Below are 19,808 nucleotides of genomic sequence, written 5' to 3'. Positions count from 1 at the left end.
TTATTTCAAAGGTATTTTTTGCCTTGGTGTAACAGGATAATGAACTTGGTTTATATAATGCTTTTATTATTGGTTTTTTCCTTTCTTTCCCTCCCCTTTTTTTACCCCAAGCTGTGGAGTCTTTCTCAAAGACTGATACAACCCCACTGCTAGTTTCTGGTTTTTGGAGCAAAATGAATAATTTCAGAAGTGACGTGATGGTGGGTGCAGCTGAGGTGTCCTCCTGTTCCTGGCAGCCCTGTACTTTGTTTTTGCCTCTGTCAGCAGATTCATTTTGAATTGAAGAAACAAACCTACGTTGTCACTTCTGCCTTGAGCATTTACAGCAGGACCCGTCCAGCATCTGGGACTGGAGTTGGTGCAGGAGCTGCTGGGATGTCCAGCTCCCCTTCCCTGGGTGCTCCTGGGGGTCAATGAAGCAGCAGGTCTGAGGCAGACAGGGCATCGTGGCTGCCTCCAACCTGTCTTAGCTCCTTCAGTAAAATTCCCCTGCATGTTGTAATGCCAGATTTTTTTTTTTGGGTACCTTTGAGGAATTACTTTACTTCTTAAAAAGTACATAGGCCAAAAATAAAGTTTTGTGGTTTCTTACTCTCAAATCTCCCAGCACTCTGATACAATAGCAAAATACAGACTATAATTTAAGGGCGTCATGTAAAGCAAGAGGCTGATTTTGCATTAGTTTATAGGGAATGATTTGTATTCTGAAACAAATAGTTGCTCTGCTGCAACCAGGAGCCATCCCAGGACCTCCCTCCTTGCAGATGGAGCTGAGTTTCAGGGGGCTCTGTGAAGATTGGTGAGGTGCTGCTGCTGTTGCTGCTGGAGTGATGGGCACCCTGTGAGAAGCAGGGCAGGGGAGGCACTTGGATGAGTTTAGTTTATTGTTTTCTCTCTCCTTCTGTTTAAACTAATTTTGGCTTCTGACTCCTTTTTCTTATATGCCTTTTAAAACACCATGAATTGGCCTTGATGTTCATTTGCCAATGTACGTCATTTACCCCTTTTTTCCAGCCTTCCCAGTGGGTTTCTCTACCTGTCCTCTCTGCTTTTCCTTCCACCACTGCCAGAGCCCTTCTGTCTGTTTGGCTTTTCTTTGCCACAGAAATGCTTTTCTTGGAAGAAAGTCCAAATTAAAATCCTTCCCCCCAGCACGGCCAAGAGTCCCCTTCCCACAGCCTGCACTCAGAAATGCCTCTTACCTGTTGCAGAGCCTGGAGAGCAGTGTCAGGAGTGACTAGAAGGAACAACAGCATGTACCTGCTAACTGCTGCTCTATTTATGTGCTGAGTTAATTGCTCAGAAGCTGTATTACCTGCTCTGTGCCTGCTCCCCAGCTGCTCAAAACCAGTGGTCTGCCCTTTTCTCCCTGCCTTGTTCCCCCCAGCAGTATTTTCCTCTGCAGAGTGAACCATGCCATGTCCCTTTCTGCAGATAACCCGGGCAACCTTTTTTCCTGCATTGCTTCCTCGTGACTGAAGGTATTTTTCTGTTTGTGGATGGAAGAGGTTAATAATTCACCTGATGGCCTTGATGAAGGAGCTGTTTGCAACGAATGAACCGTAATCACTAGATTAAATCTGAATACATTTCTCCCTTCCCTGTCAAGCATTTTATGCTGATTTGATTTTCTAACGTAACAAAGCATGCAAAAGATAGAGGATGAAGGATGCCTTTGCTGAGGTATAGTTTTAATGAAAGTTATTGAGAACCAGTCCTGGATTTTTTTCAAATCAATAGCTTTCAGAAGCACCCAAATCTGATTGAAATCTCAAAAGCCTGCTATGCTCAGTATTTTGAAAGGCAGATTATTCCACTAATTATTTTGGTTTTTAATATAATGATAGCAGAATATGTTCCTAGCAATACCACTTACGTGGCCACACAATGAATGTGACAACAAATAAGGAACACAATGGTATCTATTTCATAGCTTTTAAAAGATGGAAACAGATATCCAAAGTGTTCTGTTGCAGTAGAGGTGGGCTGTGGGCTGAATCACGTGTTGAGCTCCAGTTTTGGATAAGGTTGGTGCTGATCCCCTCTTTGAGAGAGGGTCTGGGCTCTCTGGGTGCCTCATGAACCTCACAGGTGGCTGCTGGGTGTGCATGATGATACTCTTTCCACACCCCCTATCTCAAATTTGGGGTTGCACTTGTGAACACCAGCCTTCCCAGAGGGATCTGCCGAGCCCTGTGCTGCTGGCCCTGCTGCCCTCCCCTGCCAGGCACAGCTCCTTCCAAACCACTGCTGCTACTGTGTTTCTACAGATTTCTACAGTATTTTTTGAGGCTGAACATGTAAATCAAGTATACGGTAGTTGTTTTCATGTCAGTTGTTTTTACAGTCACAGTCAGAATGAAGTGGGAAGTTTCTGGTCTGCCTGTTCTTAATCTATTTCTAGGAAAAGCTCTGGGCAATGGTACTGCTGCCCTGCTGTGCTTCTGGCCATTGCTTTTCTATTTTGATTGTGTTTCCCTTTCAGTTGTGCCAGGCTGTTCCTCCCTGTTTCAAGGAGGGATGTTCCTGCTGGTTCTTTGGTGAAGGAGTTTCCTTGGTGCCCATGGGTGCAGCAGTGATGGATGGCACTGACAGAGGGGTGCAAATCCTTCTACCTGCCACCTGAAGCTACAACCACACGCCCAGACCCTGGCTGTGTGCTGAAATAACGTGATTGACATCAGTGGCATGGCTTTAGTTCCTGTCCCTCTGGATGGGGTTGGCTTCACCCAGAATGGTGGTGTGGGGATCAAATGGATACCTTGAGTCTCATTCATCATCACCTTGGGAGGTGCTGAGGTGGATGATTTGGTGTAAAAGAGGCATAAAAGAGAAAGGGGCTCCAGGGCAGGGTTGGCTGCAGGGGAGCAGCACTGGGATGGTGGCACAGGGGAAATCCTTTGCCCAGGTGCCCTGCTGGAATCCTGGGCCTCCAGAGAGGGATGAAGGAAGAGCCCAGGTCCAGGCCAGACCCAAGGACCAAAGCAGCTCCCAATCCCTGCACCATCACAGGGCTGGCTCGGTGGGGAATGTGATTCTCGCTTGGGGCCAGGCTTGGACCAGCCCGAGGAGCTTCAGCACTGCCCAGGAATGCTCAGTGGGTGAGCTGGTCTGGCTTTGGGCTGTGATTTGGCTAAAAAAAAAAAAAAAAAAAAAAGAAATTTGTAATTGTGTCTGTGGCAGGGGGTTTGTACAGCTAAATTACACTTTGCTTTACTCCAAATAACTCATGCATTTGTGTTTCTCGGATCTCCTATATTTGCTGTCAGTAGCTCCACTCCAAACCAGTTGCTTTTTTTCCTGTTGAAATAGTTCCCACACAACTGAACTAGAACTGTTTGTGGGATGTTCCAAATAACAACAAGAAAAAACCCAAATCAAACAAAAAAAATTAGAAAAAGTGTTGTTTGTATATATGATTTTTGGATTAGCTGACATTTTCAAAATTAATTTCTCTATTTTGAATGTAGTTTTCAGTTTGCAGTGTGAAATTTTTAAACTTAGATCTCTGGTTTGAATATTCTGACAAAGAAGTTAAATGTTAAAAGGAAACAGGTTAATATGACTTGCATTAAAAAATTTGATTGTTAAAAATCTTTTCCTACTCCCATCCCTTGATTTTCAAATAATAAAATTCCTATTAATTTCACATTTCCCTAAGAGAAGGAAATTTTTTTAGGTCTTGAAAGACAACACGGAATGAGAAATATTTGCTTCCTAGATTCTCCTTTCACTGAGAAAGAGGAATCAAACATTTTGCTGACCTACACCACCATTGCAAAGTTTCTCTTAATTTCAGAGGGAATTACGGGTTCAGACACTCAGAAATTTCCCTCTGTATTCATTTTGTTTCTCTCTTAATAAAGGAGTTCCCAATGGTGCCATATTGTTAATGAATTGGGTGCCACTCTGTGTCAGTAGCAATAATTTATTTTCTTGCGCATGTGCACACACACAGAATCCATCCTTCTCAATTATTGGATTCATGGAGCATGGGGAAGGGACGAGTGGTGAACTTAAATGAGTAGGAGATAAACCAGGCCTGTATCACCTGTATTAAAAGGACAAACCTGATCTTTCATGCCAGCAGTTCATGCCTGAGAGGCAAAAAATTAAAATAATTGTAAAAACATACGGTTTGAAATTGCTCCATAAAAGGTGTTTTAAATAATAATTAAAAAGATTTAATGATGCTGTTATATACTCTTTGACTTTCTTGTTTTCTAAGGTTTCTGTAACTATATCTGTAATGATTTCAGCGTAGTAAATGAGACCACCCAATTTCATTCTCTTTGTCCTTCTGTGCTGTATCAGACTTTGACATCCATTTGTGTTCCCAGCTGACTGAAGAGACTGCTGCAGCAGCTCCTCCAGCCTGATGACACCTGCTGAAACCCTGGATCCCACTGTCACTGTTGGGATGTGGGACAACAGTGAAAGGAGCCCCCTGGAAACAGCTGCTTTTGAACAGTGGGAGATAATTTTTGAGCAAAACCATTAACTTTTCTATTGGTATCTGTTTTGTAGGTCCAAAACCTAATCCATTTTCATATTTTTCCTGATTTATTTGCAAACAGTTTGAGTTGATTTACTGAAAACCAAGGCTTATGGCTTCAAGAACACCAGTATTTTCTAAGTGAGAAAGACTTTAACATTATAATAGTTACAATTTCAGGAATAATTAAATATTATTACAATCCTTATAGAGCAGAACATTTTCAATGCATTTTGCTCACGTAGGACATTCTTCAAAATAAGAGGACAATTTCTGATGAGAACAGTTTAATGCAGAAACTTCCAGTCATATTTCTTTCTTGCTTGCGGGGTTAAAATATAGTGACAGGAAGCTTTGGGATAACATGTAGCACCAGTAAAAGCATTTCCTAGCACATAGTGTAGGCAGTCACATTTAGACATCTAGTAACTTTTGTGCTATTTAGTCCCTCTCATTGTACAATATTGATTATATTTAAAAAAAATAGATTAAATGAGTATGTGAAGGTAATTTTCATTATAATAGGTTCAATTAATTGGCCTTTTGCTTGGAGTCTCGATGGACTTTTACCTCTCCAAACGGCATTTTTGTACCCAGGCTACAGCACAGGAATTCCTGCCCTCTGTGACTGTCTTGCTGCTTTTCAGCAGGAGAAAATTCCTTCTCCCCCCTTCCCTGTCTTTTCTGCATGTTCTCTCCCTTCTGCCTCTTTATCCTTTACTTATTAAGATAAAGTAAATTGCAGAATGTGATTTGAACCGGTACAGTGAACAGGTTTTTACTGTAACAGCACAAGATCCTCTCTGTAACCCAGCCAGCCCTGCTGTGAACACATCCTTTGTCTGAGCTTTACTCTGACCCTTGGGACATTCCTGGCACACACGCACACGTGCATGGATTCAGCATCCCGGGGAGCCTGTTTGTTGGGACCTCTCCACTCACATCCTGAAGTGAAAACTGCGCATTTTGGGGTGGGGTGGGATGGGGAGAGCCCTGTCACTGAATTGACTGGGACATTCTCAAGAAAAGGCTAAAAAGTCTGTTAAAAAGTTAAAGTCCTTGGTCAGTGGCAGTATACTTAACCCCTGGAATAGCGCTCTCCAGTGCTCTCCAAGCATCTGCCCTTCCCAGCTCAAAAACCATTTGCAGCAATTGATTTTATTTTGCAGTATTTACCCAGCCCTGATGTGCAAACACACTGAACTCCTGCACGCGAGTGAAGCAAAGACATGGCTGTGGGATAAAAGCAAATAGAATATAAAGTTATCAATCCTGACACCCAGGAAAAAAACCTATCAGCGAAGGGCTGGATTCCCACCCCCTTGACAGGGATGTAAGGCAGGGAAACCACATCAAAACTCTGCCCAGTATGAGCGAGGAGCCAGAGCAGAGTCTCAGTGCCGGGGTCCGCTCTGCAGTGCCCATCCATTCCCATTTCTAAACTAACACAATACAAGAAACACTTTACACACCACGGACTGCAATCAATGGAACATTCAATATTTCCATCACTTCCTTTTTCAAAATGACTGGTGATTCCTCTCCACCTCTATTTGCTGGCTGTGCTCAAAATTAAACGTAGGAAAGAGTCACCAGTAAAATCCTCTGGGGTTTGTAGTGCAGCTAGAGGAATGCATAGGATGGCTGGGGAGAAAATACACTTTTGTTTAAAATGGAAGAGCTTTGGTGCTATTTTATTTTATTTTATTTTATTTTATTTTATTTTATTTTATTTTATATTGTGATTTTATTTTACCACTTTTCCTTGCTCAGAAAAGACAGAAAATTATTCCTGAATGCAACTTTCCTTTGTGCCTTATGTAATATTTTAAAACTATGAGCACCTGTAGATAATGAAGGCCATCTCACTTGCTAAGGTCTGCCCAAGGTGCTCCAAAAATGATGCCCAGGGAATATCGTGGAGAAACCTGGAGCCACTGAACTGAGGAGGAGGGTAACAGTAGGAAGGAGGACCTTCTTCTCTGAGAAGCTGTTTCTGACCTCTGAGGTGAGAATTTCCCTTCCTTGGGCTGAATGTCTCAGTTTATTATGAGGGAACTCTCTTATATTGCAATCATGTAATGTTGCTTCTTTTTTTAGCAGCAAATCGATGTTTAGTTGTATCCATAACTCAAGTGCACTAAACAGCCTCTAATTGTTTCCAAAGTTAAATTAATTAAAATGCCTGTTATGTTTTCATTCCTTAAGGAAAATAAAATAACAAGATGTAATGCTGCAGAGTAGTTTCTCAGTCTCGAAGTTCCCTCTCAGGTACCTGGGAGCTACAGTCTGCACTGAGGTGTGGGCACAGCTTGGTTTGTCACTGTATATACAGTGAATGGAAAAACTATACAGGAAAAAGATACGAATTAATAGGCCTCAGGGTCACCACAGACAGATCTGGGAATATTCACAGTGCTCAGGCTTACTTACTGTGGTTTCTGTGACTGTTATTCAAGTCAGCATCCAGTGATGAATGCACGATCTTTTACTTGGCATGGCAGGGAGGCCACAGTTCCTGCAGGCACAGCGTGTAATGCCGTTTCATAGTTTAATTCCAGCTTGTTTCAAACTATCACATCTGTCTCAGTGGGAAGCTGAGATGGGAGGAACATCCACGAGGAGGTTTAAATGTTGCTTTCATGGAGTTGTTATCATTTGTCAATCCTGGAGGAGCCATCACTCCTGTTATTGCAGGGATCCTGGGCATGTGGGATCTGGACCCTGTGTTTGGTTTGCTGTGAAGGTGTCGCTGTAATACCCCCTCACTCATCTCCATCACAGCCATCAGGTTGTGCCCCTTGCTTTTTTCATGGACAAATACTGATAGGACAAGGGGAACAGTTTTAAACTAAAAGAGAAGAGATTTAGATTAGATGTTAGCAAGAAGTTCTTTACTCAAAGGGTGGTAAGCCCTGGCACAGGTTGCCCAGAGAAGTTGTGGCTGCCCCATTCCTGGAATTGTTCAAGGCCAGCTTGGATGGAGCTCTGAGCAACCTAGTCGGGTGGAAGGTGTCCCGGCTCACAGCAGGGGGATGGAATGAGATGACCTTTAAGGTACTTTCCAACTCAAGCCATTCTGTGATTCTGTGATGTGTTGGCACCCTAAGCAGCTTCTGCTTCCTCTGTTCCTTACTAAAATCATCCTCTCCCATAAAAAAGAAAAAAAGAGTTGCCTGTGACAGTCCCTCAACGCTGAATTTCTGGGGACAAGGTCAGCTAATCCCGAATGTTCCATTTTGAGTAGATGGAGACATTCCCACCCATGTAGCTGGTACATGATGACTGACAGTGTGGGTGCTACCAAAGCAACTGCTCTCTGGTGCCTTCTGTCAGTGGAGCTCCAGGGACAACTTCCCTGAAATCATTGCTGTGAGCTGCTGCTGAATTAACAAGGCTGCCTTGGTGCTGCTTGTGTGGGCAAAGATATTTGGAAAAACATGGTGATTTCAGGAGACGAATGTTACTGATCCAGTCCCATGGACTCTACAGCTGGACGTGGAGCCCTTGGGATGTCCAGCAAGTGCTGCCTCACTCAGCACAGTACCCTGATGGAGGGGTCACCCACAGCCCCAGTGCCCCAAAGGCTGCCCAAACTCCCATCCTGTTATTTCCCTGTCTGCAGCTCAGGAGCTACGTGCTGGAATTTCCATGGAAGCCTTGATTTTATTCATTCTGCAGCCAAAATTAGGCCAGCAGTGCTGCCAAGAGGCACACTTTTTTGGTTTGATACATGGAGAATGCATTTTTAATGCTCTAAGTGCTGTTTTCTGCCATTGGACTCCCATGTGATGCAGAGCTGCAGTCAGAGCCCTGCAGTAAAACAACATTTGCTTCCAAGCAGGATGGAGAAAAATACAAGAAATAATATTTTTTCATTAAAACTGGAAAATATTACTTTTAACTGTCTGGCTCCTGACCCATCTCAAATCTCAGCTGCCAAATAGTAATTCTGTCTTGCGAGGCTAGAGTCAGAGCAAGAACAATTTTCTAATCAAAACCAATGCTTACCACTGCAGGGAAATTTGTGTGTCTAGACATGGGCACCAACCTTCAGTTAACATGGAGAAACATTATTTTTTTTCCTTTCATTCTGGTCATGCTGTGAACTACTCCCTAATTGTAGAAAAGACTTGTGATTAAATGTGCAGGCTTCAGAAATCTGAATTCTGAACTGGGCAGAACAATTTTAATAAGGAAAACCACCCTCTAAAAAATCCCAAACTTCCTCCCTACCAATACAGATCTCACTGTGAGGTGGAATCAAACATATTTGATTCTTGGACATCTGTGATTCCTTTCAGTAATACATACAAAGATAAGATAATAATTGAAAAAAAATGAGGGAGGAGGATTAAAGATTTTCCTGGGTGAATATCCACTGCACTCTACATGGAGAGAGGTTCTTACCCCACAAAAAAAACCTTTCTGGGTCATGGACTGTTACCAAACCTCATCCAGAGTCATTAGGAAGCAGGTGGAACATTTAACTTTGCTTTCTCCATGTGAACTGGGAGCTGGGATTGAAGGTATTGGGGTGCTTGAATGAGAAAAAAGAGCAAAATCTTGGTGGTGATTTTGCATCTTAGATGCCAGCCCTGCTGCTTCTCACTCAGTCTGGGCTGTGGTTTGTGACCTGATCACCCTGGTGAGGTTTCCCATCGCAGAGATTTTCTGATTGCAAAAGCTACCTGGTCACACCTAGAAAGGTGAATCGTTGCAAAGAATTATATGAATCACCTGAAATAGAGTCACATAAAATTAGGATGTTGGCTGGAAAACAATGAGTTAAGCGAAATTTGAGCATTGAAGTGTTCACTTTATTGTGCTTGTTCTCCTCAGCCATGAGCAGAAAGAGGGAGCCGGGTCTGGCCATGCTGCTGTCATGACACAGCACACTGAAGTGTTCCCTCACTCCTATCTCATGGTGAGGACTGGGAGCAGCTCTGCCATGTGGGATCAGTGTGGAGTGCATCTGGTTAACTTGACTGTGTCATTTGGAACTAGATTAGAAACAAGCTCAGGCAATCCCTGCTCTGTCTGGGAGCACTTTCTAATCAGCGAGTTTAGGGAAAGAGACGGTACCAGATGAGCAGCTATTTAATTCCTGATGCATCCTAGAGCATGCAGAAAGCAGGGTACATGCTTAAAAGGATCTGGGCAACTGGTCTCTTTCTGGATTAAAGCAAAAGATGTTTCAGAAAAGAAATGCAGGTATATGAAGCCTCTTGAGCTCTGAGGAATTTCTGTTTCAGATTTTCACAAACTGAGTTTCTTGTGATTTCCATGTGAGGGCATGGTTACAAATCTGTGTTCATTTCAGACAGGAGCCTCTGTCTTCTAGAAATTGTACATTTGAAATTCTCCCATCAAGCAGAAGCAATTGGTTTCTTCCCCTGTTTCCTGCTTAGCAGAAGAAACATTCCCTCCCGTGGGGACACATTAGCAGGGAAGAGATTGTACACACAGAGAAGAAATGCTGGAGTCACTTGGGGACAAATGCTGGTCTATTACAGCTGAATAAATCCACAGTAATATAATTTACTCCTTGGGATTTGCATTAGATTTAACCTGACATATATGAGATTGCAGAGCTCTGTGTGCACAGTTCCCCCCTCACTGATTAGCACAATGAGATTCAGGTGAGGTCCAGACCACCTTAAGACTCTCTGATGTTTCCCTCAGAAGACCCTTTTTTAGTGCTTATTTCTTTGCTGAGCCTCAGCCGTTTGAAGAGAGATTTTTCTATGCTGGATCTGTGCCTCAGGCAAACCTACAAACTTTCAAAGTGTCAGTCACAGCAGTGAAGTCAATGCAGCGTAAGAGAACAGGAGAAAAGGAGAGTTGTGTTTCCCACATGCAAATTTGTGGCTGTTGTGAGGACAATCTCAAAGGTTGCCATGTTTTGGAGTGAGAGCAGGCAGTTCTGCAGGTGGCTGGGTCTAGCAGTGCCTTCTGTTGGATTTTGCTGTTCCATCAATGAAAAAGACACCTGAACTTCAGCAATTTGTTTCTGACAATACCTCACACTGCGTGTGCCCAGGGAGGTCTGCACCTTCCTACCTGAGACATTTCAGTTTAAACATGAGATGAAAAGCGCTGTTTTTACAATGCCATCACCTTATGGGATGAGTAGTGTAACAGAAATGAGTTAAAGTATTTTTCACTTGTCATTAGAAAAGGTGGAAGAACAGGGCTGAGAAAGTTTCCTGCCCAGACAAGGTTGTCCAGCTGGAGAAGGGACCTCTAAATGAAGAGTACAGAAAAGGTACAGGCATGTGGAAAACAGCAGTGAGGATGGAGGCTGTGAAACCAGGACCCTCCACTCCCAGCCCCACTACATTGGCTGCAAAGCTGGGTTTTCCAATATTAAGGATTTAATTTTAAACAATAACAAAGAGGGAGAGAGGTGTCATTTGCATTTTAAAAATCTTTAATGAAAGTATGCACCAGAGTGTGTGAGAGGGAAGATATTGCCAATCCCTTGCTTCTATGTGTGTGTTTAATAAACACCTTGCTGTGTGCCCAGGGTGATTCCAGCACTGCCATCCAGGAAAGGAAATCAGCAGAAATCTTTTCTGTTAAAGCTGACACAGCTTGAGAGTACTTAAGCAACAGAAATAAAAAGGAAAATGAACAGCTGGAAGCTCCATTCACATTGAGGCAAAAGATGGGGGAGAGGCACGAGGGATTTGGTGAATTTGAGAGAAAAGAATTGTGTCCCACTCATGCTGCCAGCAGCACAGACCAGTGCTGGGCAGTTGCTGCTCCCATCTGTGACACCCAAGCCTGAATCCAGGAGGCTTCCTTGGGCGGAATCTTGGGGGAAAACAATCCCCACAGGGCTGTCAGCCTGCATGGTTGGAATTCACACCAATTTTGCCTCATACCAGCAACATACCCAACTTGTGTTCACAGCCCACCATGAGGAGAGTTTCTGTTGTCTGGCTCCAGTCCCCACATATGCCTTTTGAAGAAAGAATTGCTGGCAGCAGCTTTGCAGGATTACATTTTCACGCAAAATGTTGTACATTTAAAATAATCTTTGATATTAAGATACAAAAATCTCCTCTGTGTGTTACTAGTCTCTCTAAACAGGAGTTTTGATGATAAAAACTATATGAAGCAGTCTGAAATAGAAGCAAGCTGCATTCTGGCTCTGTTCCAATTAGATGTGGCCTTTCTGTGATATGAAAATGAGTGTGGAGAGAGGAGAGAATTGTTTAAATTATTTTTTATGCCTATAGGCATCATAGCTACTTTCTTTTTTTTTCTTAGCTGACTGAAAAATGCTTAAATGACCCTGTTTTACTAATGGTCCCATCAACTTTCTAAACCCAAGCTTAAGCAGAGCAACTAAATTGTTGATATTTATCTGACCCTAAAAAACCAGAATCCTTTACAATTCTTGTATCATAGGAATTGAAAGACAGGAAAAATCTGGCAGCTCCTTAATTTGGTTTTGCTGAAGTTCTCAGGCAACAAGTGTGACATCTTGCAAGATGTGTACAGGATCAAAGAAAGATTTTTATTACCAAAACTGAAAGACAAATCTGGAGTTCCTTTACATGATTCATTTCCATTTCAAGTACTCAGGTCTTTTGATGGAGCTGATAGGAAAGGGAGAAGAACAGGAATTGCTTAGACTGAGGATCTGAGTTGGTCTGAAAAAATCCAGAAATGGATCAAGCTACAATTTTCATTTTCTGGAAAATTTCAGAAGGAATTGACACATTGTTGCTTTTGTCTCTGAAAGTATTTCTTTTATTTTACTGATGTATTTTACTTTCTTCCTGATCAATTCTCCAGTGTTTGAAGCTTTCTAGAGAGAAGAGAGAAAGCCTGGAAGATCTACTCCACTGTCACATGTGCAAGATGACCTCACATAATAGTCCAACCACCTCATGCGTGGTTTTCTTCTTAAGGTTGGCTTGGGTGGTTTGCTTATTTCATCCTAAAGCTCATGGAAAGCTTGGGCAAAGAGAAAGGAACCATCTAAGCTGATGGAAAAGCTGCAACCTCAAAGAGAGAGAAGGAGAAGGAGTGAGAGGACCAAGCCAACCTTTGTATTCCTGCAGGTCTCCCCTCCTCACTCATTTTCAGCACTTACACTATTTTTTCCTGTTATAAGCCACCCACTCACCCACCTCCCTGTCATGAAATATTCCAGATCAGCCAGAGTAAGCAGAGCCCTGACCATTCCCTGCAGGGAGCAGTGGGATGTGTACATTTATGTGTGGGTGCCCTCATGCTTCATCAAGACAAGTATTTCCCATCAGCTGGAGTGAATGGCTGAGTCCCGCCCTGACCTGTGGGCAAGGCTGTGACAGCTGTGGAATAACCTGCATCTGGGTGACTTGGGTAAAACACAAAACCTTTGACCTCTCCCTGGTCACTGCACCAGCGGGCACAGCCCTGGGGTTGTTTGCCCCTCGCTGTCCTGCCTGAGCTGGTGCAAGGAGCTTTACATACCTTGGGTGGAGCTGACGGGCTCCAGATGGTTGAGATGGTACCTCACAGAAGAGTCAAAGCATAATTAAAAAAAGCCACATGAGTCATTTTGAAAGTAATGAGATAATGTTGCCATAGCATGAGAGACCTGAGATCAGAAAAGCAATCACTTTTGGATAAGTCATTCAACCATTTAACCTTCTTAGCATCTGAGAAATCCCCTGTAATGGACTTGTGGTTATGTAGTACCCTGCTGTATGTGAGGCAGACACTAATATTGTAATTGTTTTATCCCTCTTCATTCTGCTGTCCGTTAACCACTGTTTCCTCTGTTAGATAATAATAAAGCTGATGTGTGTTTTACTGTGCTCTGATACATTGCTTTCTAAATGAGAGGAGATAATTTCAGTTGAATGTCAGGCTCCAATGAAGGAAGAAATGAACACGAAAAGCAAGTACCTATTGAAAGAATAGTTCCAAAATCAGAATTTATAAGTGCATAGTGCATGCCCATTTTTCACCAGTGTTTTGTACAGTCATGGAGAATTATGTATAAATTTTCACAGCTCCATTGGCTTTAATAGCACTGCATTTACAACTGGCACCTTGTGTTGAAACCCTTTGGAATGAATGTTATTTAAAAATGGCTGTGAACATTAAGAAATTGCATTATTCAGAGAGCTATAGATAACTCTAGAGGGGCTTTAAAAATGAAGAAAACCAAATTCTCTGATTGGAATCAATTGCTTGTTGTTTGTTTATCTCTTCAAGAAATGGCTGTTTTCAGATTTGAAATATAAATCTTAATGTAGCATATGGAGACTAAGGTAAACATCTAAAGAGAAAAGAAAGCAGCTTGTGGTTGAGCACAAGCAATAAAACAAATTTCAAATTTAGCATTTTATTTTCTGCAATGTGCTTCTGCCCTTCATTCACATTGTAATCCATCCTGGGGGTTGAGTGCTCTGGCTGAGTGCTCAAATAACCACAGAAGGGAGTATTTCCACAGTATAGTCCAGGATCTGTATTCTGAGACGTATTTAAGGAGCTCAGGCAGTGCCATAGGCTTGATTTGTCTCCAAAATACTCTCCTCTGAAGCCATTTCCTCAGCCAGTGTGGCAGTCACACCTGATGGATGGCCATCTTCAGACAGGATCAAGAGCTTTAAAAGCTAAATAGGATGTCTACTGGAAAATATACTCAACAAGAGCAGCAATTGGTCTCTGGAACAATTTGGTGTTTGCTGTGGAGTCCACTTTGCCCTGAAAATCAGAGTAAAAGAGAGCAAAGGAAGCCAGAGAGCTACTCATCATCAGAGGCTGTAGTAATAGGAGAGGGAGTAATGGGTTGGAAATGAAAGAGGGGAAATTTAGGTTAGATATACAGAAAAAAATCTTTACTGTGAGGGTGGTGAGGCCCTGGCACAGGTTGCCCAGAGAAACTGTGGCTACCCCATCCCTGGAAGTGTCCAAGGCCAGGTTGGATGTTGCTTGGAGCAACCTGGTCTAGTGGAAGGTGTCCCTGCCCATGGCAGAGGGTTGGAATTGGATGATCCTTAAGGTCCCTTCCAACTCAAACCATTCTGTGATGCTAATAATAGAGGAGAGGTTTCTTTTGTATGTGTAGACATATGATAGAGCTCAGACTGTTTCCTTGAAATGCAGGAAATAGCAACATACAGTGAAGGAGTTCAGCAGAAAGTTACAAAAATGTAACTAAATTTTCAAAAAAGGGTCATGGACAGTGTATCTTTACAGTCTTATGGAGAGAAATTAGAAAATAGCCTGAACCCAAAGAAGTCTGAGATGATGATGGGTGAGTCACAGGAACCCAACCACAAGCTAGAGAGACAGAAAGTGAGCTCAGATTTTCAGCCATCCTCTCCAGGCAGGAATGACTCAGGCAAAGAGACATTTGATGATGCTTGTTCAAGAGAGGAACTGGAAAATTTGCAGCAGGAGAAGAGCAGCCAGCGTGTGAGCCGGGCAACCGTGTGGAGCGCCAGGGGAGCTCAGCCCAGGGCTGCTCAACAAGGGAAGCCACAGAGAGGTGTCTGAGGGCAGAGTTCTGGTTGCTCCAGCCTCTGCCGTGCCATTTTTAGGAGGGCTGGGATAAAATCCTCATCTAGATGTAACTTGTGTTGCTCTGGCCCTCCAACAGTGCCACTTACCCTATTGTGTAAATAAAAAAAAAGAGCATTCTTGTGTTGTCTTATTACTTGATCCATGTTTGCTGTGCTCTGGATATTTTGCTGTTGGCTTTAGAGCTGATTTACTTTGTTAGTCTCTCAGCTTTGGCACTGGAAATGCACCATGGGAGGCCAGTGAGGGGCACAGGAGCGCCTGGCTCTGGAGTTGCATCTGTGGCAGCACCTTAGCAATGGGAAACTGCTGCTGCTTTGACCCCAGGCCTGACACCCTGCCTGGTGCTACACAGAGGAGGCTGGGGGTGGTATGAGTGCAGGAACTGCTAGATCCATTCTTTAGGAAAGACTGTAATAGAGGAGGATGAACACTTCTCTGCCAGCGTGGGGACGGGGTTAAAAGGAGAGCTCCAGGCTAAAGGAGTCACATGTGGCTCCCCAAGGAGGTTTGGAAGCATCCTCTGCTATTTGAAAAGGCAAAGTCACAAACACCCAGTGCACCAGGGTGCAGCAGGGAATGTGCCTCTGGCTCTGTTAGAACCTCATACTATGAGGCTGGGTGGTGAGAGCTCTGCAAGGGCTTCAAATGAAACAAAACCCTCTTTCTCAGTCCACTGTTTGCTCTTAGTGCTCTATGGTTGTTGGTCCACACCATGAGGAGGTCCAGCCTCACCTCTGAAGGCAGCAACTTGCCCTTCCCCTTCTCCAGAAGCACTAGGTCCAAACAGAACCATAGCCATGTCAATGTGTAACCACTGACATAACTTAACACATGAAACAAATGCTTCAAGCCTAACCCTTTCAAAATTCCACCCCTCCCACATTAAAGGCCTTTTAAAGTTTTCTTTTTCCTTCTTTTATTTTTTTTTTCTGTTCTCTCTTTGTAAGTGCTTCAGATATGCTGTGTTGCATAACTCCTTTTCAAATGTTAAAAGCCACCAGGCAAAGGATGCCGGTGAGTTGGGGCTGGGTGGAGAATTAGGTTCTGAATTAGGTGATCCCTGGGCTGGGAGGTTGATGTCCCATCCCAGGCTGCCCACAGCAAGAGATGCTCTCTCTCTTCGTCTGTGAACCCCAAGCCGCTGGTGCTGTAGGAGCTGAGGCATTTTCTGCTCTGCATCTGCTCCTTTCTCCCCTTTGATAAGGACAAAATAAGTGCAGCTGGATGGGCTAAGGATAGTCTCAGAAATCAATGGTTTTCCTCATATACAAGAAAAACAACCATAAAAAGCATAATTTCCTATGTATGCTGCCCTTACCTCTTTGGAATTTTTTATGAGATTTCAGGCTCTGAGTCTGGATGAAGATCTCCTCCCACAGAAAATTTAAAGATAAATGATTTGATTATAGAAGCACGAATTCTTATTTAGTGTGAATATTCTCCTGAAATAGAAAAGAGAATTATAAAACCTTTTGTCTTAAAAAATGAAGCTCTTTCCCCAAAAGAAATATGAGCATTTTTGAATATCCTGAAAATACAGAGCAAGGCTGGTTTTGTGAGATTTTCAGTTGGAAGGTGATATTTTCCAAGCAGTGCTTTTACAGGACATTTTCTAACCTGTTTATGTGTCAGCATGGCTATTTGCCCAGAGTACAAATTCAAAGTAATATCAAGCAAAAGTAAAACTTCCATAAGTTTAATATATATTTAGAAATAAAGGGAAAGAACCAGAACTGAAAAGTAAAAGAAAGAAAATTTTGCAGTTTCAGAGTAGCGTTAAGATTAAGATGGAGTTTAGCACTTTAGAAAATATCTAGGTTATTAACACACCAAATATAAAATGTGGGCTATTTTAAAGGCAACCTGAAGGCTTGTTGGTGACAGTTTCTTTCAGTCTGTTCCTGAATAACAGCATCTCCCCAGTTCAGCTCCTTTGCTTATATTGCCCAAATATATTAGGCTTCATCAGCCAGACCTTTGCTTTTCTGCCCCCAAAGCTCTGCTCTTCCTCCGCTGTGCACTCACAGCCACTCCCCCACTCCCTTCCCTGCAAGGGAGACTTAAACCATCTGTTTTTCCCTTTTCCACGAGGGAGCTCCACTGCTGTGCTCAGCGTGCTAAAGGGGGCAGTTTGTCATGACATTTTCCCTGGAAATTCCCCTTGTCAGATGGAGGTATCACGGAGAATCGCTCGCTCTCCAGGGCTCAAATAGCTGCTGCTGAACTCTGAATCCTCTGCAGCATCTCTGACCTCTGCCATGCACAGGCATCTCCCATTAAATTAATGCCCAGGATTTGCTTTGATCATGTTAACAAACCCACAGAATCTGACTGCTTGGTTCAGTGAGGACACGGAGCTGCATCCAGCTGCATCCCCATCACTCCTCATGTTATATTCCAAGACTGATTAAAGTATTTGTTTAAGAGGACTCAGCTTAGACAATGAACAGGGCTTTTAGTGGCATAGATCATCAAAATCTGGACAAGATACAGCCCTGTCAAGGCTGATTCATTTTTTAAAATCCGGTTGCAGCAATTCCTGAATATATCAAGTGCAATTTTGTCCTCTTTAACTGAACAACCACTATGCAAAATATGTGGGTTTTTCTCAGAACATCTTGAGGACAAATTGCATCGTAATATATTTTTATTGTCCTTTTCAACACAGTTTTCTAAGAAACTGTCTAAAAAAATCATCCTTTTATCCACCAGCTCCCCACAACCCCTCCTGGGCTAAAATAACAGTCTTTTTACAGCGTACATCACTCACTGAAAGCCAGCTTGGGGCAAGAAGGGAGAAAATATGCTGTATCTATTATCTTTGAAGGAGAATTTTAGGTAGAAGGCAGTCAATTGCTCACACAATTACTCAACAGAAGGGGAGAAATTCTTCATACTAATTGTTGGATCTTTTTTATTTGTTTGAATTTCATTGCTGGCTTTTTTACTAAGCAGTGAGAGCCAGATCTTTGCTTTTCTGTATTGCTCATATAAAGAAACCTAACACAGCCTGCCACTAAGATGAAGTACGTGACTGTCATTGCTTTAAACAGTGAGCAATAGTACAGAGTTTACCACTCTTAAACTGAAGCTCCGTGATTTCCCTTTAAAGGTGTAGGATCCGTGACAGATCCAGCAGGATCTTGCCTAAGTTGTGGTGATACAGAGAAATCAGAGCCTGTTGGTAGGCAGAATGTATGTGTGAGGTTGTAATTAAATATTCAGAGCTGCCAATAATGAGTGATGCCAATGATGGCAATGATGCAACTGAAGTGACAGTGTAGAAACAAGTCCCATGATCTTACACATACAAATTAAAGCTAGGCTGCGTCCTAACAACTTTCATGAAGTTGCTTTGATGCATATTTTATTTTTTTCACTAAATAAATGACATGTACTCTTTTGCCTGCAGTTCTGTAACTCTTCCTGTGAAGTCTTTCAGGATGTCATATCCCAGAGAGTCCTCCCGAGCAAGTCAACAAACAAATGAAGCATGACTTAGTATGTCAAAAGTCTTGCTGGACTGGGTCGTTTGCAGGGAAAGAACAGTTCAGTAACAGTGGCGTCATCAAGTAGAAAGATGCCATCCCGTGAGCCATTCCTGTCTGAGGAGTGTTTGGATGTGTCCCCAGCAGCATACCTGGGATTGAGCCGTGAGACTGCCAGTGCTGTCAATGATTCTGGTATCCCTAATCCACTGCTCCACACTCTCAAGGCATCTTGGCTACACAGAACTGCCCAGATATTTATGAATCGCCACTTTCTTGTTACTAGCCTGCCATGCCTGGTCATTCTCTGAATTTATATTGCAAGGTTGATTTACCTCTGATTTACACCACTGAAGTCTGCTAATGAGTTCCTTGCCCAGAAAGAGCACTCCCCTGCTCTACATCTGCTGACTGACATGAGCTGACAGAGGGGATCTCATACCCCCCTGCAACTCCCCAGAAGATGTATTTGCAAAGACATTGAATGCACCAGTTTCTTTGCAGAAACTTGCTTACTGGGTGACCCACATGAATTAAGGGGCAAACTTGCTCATGCTCTTTTATCTCACCTTGTATCAATGCTTCCAGAGAAAGGTAGGAAAATTGCTGTAAGTGGTTGTGTTAATAACCAGGCTGCCCTGTGCAGAGCGATGCTGTCAGATTTCAATATTGCAGCACAGATTGATTTTGCACATTTTATTTTTAAGGCAAAGTACAGCCAAAAATGTTTCAAGAATGAAATGTTTCTGCTGCAGAAGAACCAGCTGGCTGGGGCAAGGAAGCTCCAGGGAGCCACTCTGGTGTGAGGACTTGTGGTGAGGCTCAACATCATGGGGTGCAGGACAAGGGAATCACCACGATGCTTTGCAGCCCCTCCCAGCCATGACCACGAGGATGCCAGCACGCTCTGACATTATGGCTTGATTGGCAGGAGCTCCATCACTTTTCTGGGGCTCTGGACTGTGGCAGACCCTGTCCGTGGCCACTGGACTCGCTCAGTTCTTGCCAAATTACTGGGGGGCTGTATCTCCTGTAGCTGGGGGTGCTGCCCTGTTGTCACCCTTGGTCCTGTTTGCCTGTCCCTGGCAGGGCTGGCTGCTTTGTCCCCTTCTTGACTCTGGCATCTCCACTCTGCAGCCAGTGTAGCAATGAACCCTCAAATTCTGGGACAACGAGGGGAGAATAATAATAATAACAACACTAATAATCCTTGTTTTCCAAATTCACAGTTCCTCTAAGTGCAACTTTTCCCTCGGCACATGTGGTTGGAAGAGATGGACACAGAAATC

This window comes from Neopelma chrysocephalum, unplaced genomic scaffold (assembly GCF_003984885.1).
Source record: "Neopelma chrysocephalum unplaced genomic scaffold, ASM398488v2 Primary Assembly neopelma1_63, whole genome shotgun sequence".
Classification (NCBI taxonomy): Eukaryota; Metazoa; Chordata; class Aves; order Passeriformes; family Pipridae; genus Neopelma; species Neopelma chrysocephalum.
This window is presented reverse-complemented; position numbering follows the sequence as displayed.